This window comes from Lemur catta, chromosome 1 (genome assembly GCF_020740605.2).
Source record: "Lemur catta isolate mLemCat1 chromosome 1, mLemCat1.pri, whole genome shotgun sequence".
In the NCBI taxonomy this organism is placed as follows: Eukaryota; Metazoa; Chordata; class Mammalia; order Primates; family Lemuridae; genus Lemur; species Lemur catta.
Genome location: NC_059128.1, coordinates 107982057 through 107987526, shown reverse-complemented (window position 1 = coordinate 107987526; position 5470 = coordinate 107982057).

Genomic DNA, 5470 nt, shown 5'->3' with positions numbered 1-5470 from the left:
GTGCCCAGCCCCAGGGTCTTGCTGCTTCAGCCTTGACCTTCCAGGGAAACCTGGGGCCCCCAGATCTGCTTTCGGCTCCTGGAGTTTGTTGAGCGCTGGCCGTGGTCCCAGCGGGGCACAGACAGCAGTTCTGAGGTAACCAAGGTGGGCCCGGGCCGGGGGATGGGGACAGGCGAGTCGGGAGCCTCACTCCTCTGAGGGGCTCCAGGGAGCCCCCGGCCTGGCCCCTGAGATGACGGCGGCCTGTGCGCGTCGGGAGGCCGGACCCCCGCAGCCTGCACCTGGTAACACCTGTCCCCTCAGTGCCTCCTCCACCTACGACCGCACCCGTCACCTGAAGCCCAGGTCCCTGCCCCGTAAAGCGTGTCCTGTCTGGGCGGACCGGCCAGCCCTGGCATTGGCTTCTCGGCCTGGCTCCTGCGATCCTGCCGGGCTCGGCCGCCTCCCCGCGTCACACAACCCGCTCACGTTCAGCCCCACCGGCCCACCTGACAGCCTCCCACCTGCACCAGGACCCCACACACTCTCCAGGTGACCGGCTCGGATCACTGAACACCTCTAAATGCCCTTCCTGACAGGCGGGTCATTCCCTCCATTGTTGTCCTTGTCCGGACTCTGTCCCCATGCTGAGCGCAGGGCGTGTCTGCCTGGTCATCACTCAGGAGGCTGAGAGTGACACAGGACCAGGGCATCCCTGGTGACCCAACCAGGGGGCCGGGAGTGAGCTTGATAGGGTCCTCCTGGCAGGAGCACTGACCCCTCAGTCCCAGCCACAGATGTGGGAGCTGCCTCAGGGCGGGCAGGGCTCAGCCTTGAGCTGGAAGGGCTCCCCCCACCCACCCCCATCCCTGTTGCCTGCAAAGAAACCTGAACCAGCCAGCTTCCAGGCTTACGGCGGGATCTGGGCCCCAGGGACGCGGCTTTGCTGTGGCCCAGGCAGCATTAGCCCCCTAAGCTGGGGAATTAGTTGTCAATCCTGCAGCCAAGCCCATCCCTCCGCCCACCGGCCATCTGGCCCGGCCCTGCCCCACCGCTGCCTACCAGAGGCCTCCAGAAGCCCCAGCCAGGGCAGGGTGGGCAAAGGCAGAACCTGGGTGTCCCAGACCCCCAGAGGCCTGAGCCCCCAGGCTGGGAGGAAGACCCAAGGACTTAGAGGCTAATGAGGCCTCATAAGAGCCCCCAGGGCCAGCAGAGGCGAAGCATGAGGAAGTTTGGCCCCCCAGTCTCAAGGACAAGGAAGCAAGGCTTGTCTTGGCACCCCTGCCCCACCATTGCACCCCTCAAAACAGCCCCCTTTGCCCCAGACTGCTCTCTGCCCACTCTGTCACCTCCCAGCGAGCAGGTGAAGGCAAAAGCCACCCTCTGCAGCCACAGAGTCCCAGACTCAAATCTCTTCCCACCACTTGCTGTGTAACTTAGGATAAGTGTCCCAACCTCTCTGAAATCCAACTCCATCTCTCTTAGGTTTAGATAAGGCATTGAGTATCCGCTCTGTGGTCGGGTGCTAAACTTTGTGTTCAGGCCCAAAGACAGTGCCTTGGGGGCCCAGGAGAGGGACTGGGTCTGACCACGAGAGTATGGCAGAAGCGATGTGGGAATTTAGAGCCCAGTTCACAAGGGGAGGGGCCTTGTGGCTTCCACGTGTGCTCTCTTGGAACGCTGCCCCAAGGCGGCCATGACTCAGGAAGCCAGAGTGGCCTGCTTGGCTGAGATGCTGCCATGGAGACCAGCTGCCCAGGGGCCTCAGACTTTGCAGCCCAGGTGACCTGCAGGTGTCTGAGGTCTCATGGGGTAGCCCAGGGGAGACCAGCCTGGGAACTGCAGCTGACCCACAGCACCATGAGAAGTAATAAGCTGCTGCTTTGTGCCTCTATGTCTTGGGTTTGGGGGTGTTTGTTACACAGCGATACAAACAGAAACCTGCTGTGGCAAATCGCAGAGTGAAAACGCAAGGTTAGCACTACGGTCGGAATACTACCACTTAGTTAAGGTAACCATTTTTAAAAACGTCTTATATCTCTGTATGTTTAAATGCTGGGTGCGGTGGCTCACACCTATTGTAATCCCAGCACTTTGGGAGGCCGAAGCAGGAGGGTGCCTTGGGGTCAGGAGTTTGAGACCGGCCTGGGCAACATAGTGAGACCCCCCTGTCTCTACTAAAAATAGGAATATTAGCCGGTCATGGTGGCACACACCTGTAGTCCCAGCTACTCGGGAGGCTGAGGCAGGAGGATCGCTTGAGCCCAGGAGTTGGAGGCTGCAGTGAGCTATGATGACACCACTGTACTCCAGCCTGGGCGACAGAGCAAGACCCTGTCTCTAAAAAAAAGAAAAAAAGTGATCTGGAAGGATCCGTGCTGACCTGAGATTTAGATGGTGGTCAAAGGGGGATTCCAGTCTGTTCACAAGGTTTGAATATTTTAAAAGGAGAAATTTAATATTTAATATCTTACATTTAGTATCACTTTCAAAATTGAATATTTTACAAAGAGTCAGAGAAGACAAAGCCAGAAACGGAGACGCAGAGAGATTTAGAGACAAGGAGAGGCAGAAACAGAGGCGGTGACAGAGAAGGAAGCGGGAGAGAAATGAGGACACTGCGGACACTGGATCCCCGGGCCCCCACCCTCACCCCAGTATAAATCCCTGGCCCCAGCGGTCCTGCCGCCGCCCGCCATGCGGTCCGCACACGGCCCACTGACCCCAGCTGGGATCCCGCCGTTTGAACTCCCTGCCCGCGGCCAGCGCAGATCCTGGGTCACGCCGCGGGGGCTGCGGCCCTCGGACCAGGCGCCTGCCCTGCTGCACGTGCCCCTGGTCACCACGGCCCTCGGCTTCCGAGTGCTGGCCGAGAGGCCTCGGGTCTTGTCCTCAGAGGCTCCCCTCTGGGAGGCATCTCCAGGAGCCCCGCCAGACAGGGCAGGCCCCAGCTCGACCCCAGACCCAGCAGGGACCCCCAGGACACCACCTCACAGCAGGTTCCGGAGGCTCCCGAAGGTGGACAAGATCTTGACCTTGCTGACGGTCAGCCCTGCACCTCCCTGAGGTTCATGGGAGTCTCCCAAGACCCTCTTTTAGGTCCTGGTGTTATCTGAGGCCCAGAGAGGTAAAGCAACTAGCACAGGGTCACACAACCAGGATTCTAACCAGGCGGGGGGCAGCCTTCAGCACCATCTTCCCCCACCCCGCACACCCTTCCTCTGCACCCGGCCCCAGGCTCCTCACCTCGTGGGTGCGGAAACCCAGCCCCTAAGTGTATGACAGGGACAAAGAGGGGAGGGAATGAACTCACCCTGGCCCCTGGAGCTGAGAATGGCCATCTCGGCCTCACACTCGATCCCCTCCTCCCTCCAGCTGCCAAGGGGAGGCCTCCCTGCAGCCCCAGAGCGCCCACCCAGGGACCCAGAGGACGCTGTGTAGCGAGTGACCTCCTACCATGGAGGACCCCACGCCTCAGCCACTGGGGAATGAGTTTCGGGGCTCGGTTTCCTGCCTGGACTCAGACAAACACGTGGGTGTGAAAGGAAGGTTTGTAAACGGAGGGCTGTGTGGGTGGGGAGGGGTCCTAGAACTCGGCGGGGGACTTCCCAGGGTGACAGAGCTGGGACACCCCAGGGATCCAGCCCCATTGCCCAGGCTGGAGCCCCCAGGATCTCACCATGTCCCTCCCAGCTCCACGCCGCCCAGAGCCCTCACTGCCTCTGGGGGTCCCACTGCCCCACCTGCCTGTTAGACCAGGAGCTTCCTGGGGGCGGCCTGGGTCTGTGTCGCAGGAAGCGTTTGCCTTGAATGGGTGAACTGGGGCCCTCCTACATTTTCTGCCTCCCTTCGGGACTGGGGCCAGCAAACCTCTACCCACCACCTGCCCACCCTGTCCGTGGCTGGCCGCGCTCACAGAGCCAGCAGGTGTCAGGATTCACCCAGGGATGAGGGCCCCACAGCCACTGGGCTTCCCGTAAGCTCAGCCGGCAAAATGCGCAAGAGCAGGTCTGGGGACAGGGGACAGGCAGGTGGCAGGCAGAGGGCCAGGAAGCAGAGCCTGAGACACAGGTGGCCTGGGGTCCCAATCTTGTTGCTGGAAAAGGCATCTGAGTTCCCTACCTCTCCATGCCCCTGGCTCTGCCCCAGCACCAGAAAGAAACCCCAAAATTGACATGTCCCAAGCCACTGCTCCCCCTCCACTGGGTGCCTCCCAGCTTCCTGCATCAGAGAAAACAGCCCTATATTCAGGCCCCAAACCTTGAGATACCCCTCCCCACCAGCCCTGACACCCCCTCCATCGGCAAATGCGGAAAACTCCACCTTCAGAATGACCCAGAAACTGTTAAGGAACACACAGCACTGATCTCCCCAAACTTTTTCAGAGACCAGAGGAGCAGGAAACATTTCCCAACTCGTGTTACAAGCCCTGAGTAACCAAACACTGACAAAGACATTACAGAAAAGAAAATCACCGGCCAACATCCCTCATGAATATAGATGCAAAAATCCTCGATAAAATAGTAACGACCTGAATGCAGCAGTCTATAAAAAGCCGGAGACATTGTGACCACCAGGTGGGGCTTATCCCAGGAACGCAAGGTTGGTTTAATACCCAAAACCCAATGCAATTAGCTATAATCACAGCATAAAGGAAGAAAACCTCAGGAGATGGGGAAAATTCAACCCCTCCCTTAGACAAAAATTCAACCCCCATTCAGATTAAAAACTTGGGGCCCAGTGCAGTGGCTCATGCCCATAATCCTAACACTTCGGGAGGCCGAGGTGGGAGGATCACTTGAGCCCAGCAGTTTGAGGTTGCTGTGAGCTAGGCTGACAGCACAGCACTCCAGCCTGGGTGACACAGTGAGATGCAGTCTCAAAAAAAAAAAAAAAAAGGAAAAAAAAGTTAATACAAACAAGAGGTCTCTTCAGAATCCAATGGAGACTATTAATTTCTATGTATATCAGAGGAGAGATTTTTTTTTAAATGGGGGATGGATGACCCCCATTCTTGCTCTGGGGGTCACTTATTGGGGGAACAGTTTTAGCAGCTCCTGACTTCTGTGCCTAGAATCCTCCCACAGGGCCACACATCCAATGCTAATCCTTCTCCTCCTAGCCTGGAACCCTCTATGGCTCCCACCTTCCCTTAAGATGATGTCTGAGCACCCCTTCTGCATTTTCCACCCTTGTTGCTCTACTCTGTGCAGGTTTCCAAACACACGGTGCCCTGCATGCCCTCTGCCACCCTCTTTGGCCTACAGAACTCGTCCTTCAGGGCCCAGCTCTGTTGTGAAGTTCGCCTTGCAGCCTCAATTTGGTGCCCGTTTGTGTCCCCAACCTGTCACAGTGGGGACGGTTTGGGGGGAGCCCGGTGTCCCCAGCTCCTTGCTCTATGCACGTGCTGAGCAACTGTTGGTTGACTCAGTAAATAACAACAGCTCATCTTTCACAGTTGTGGGTCAGGCAGTCTCGTAAACATGATATG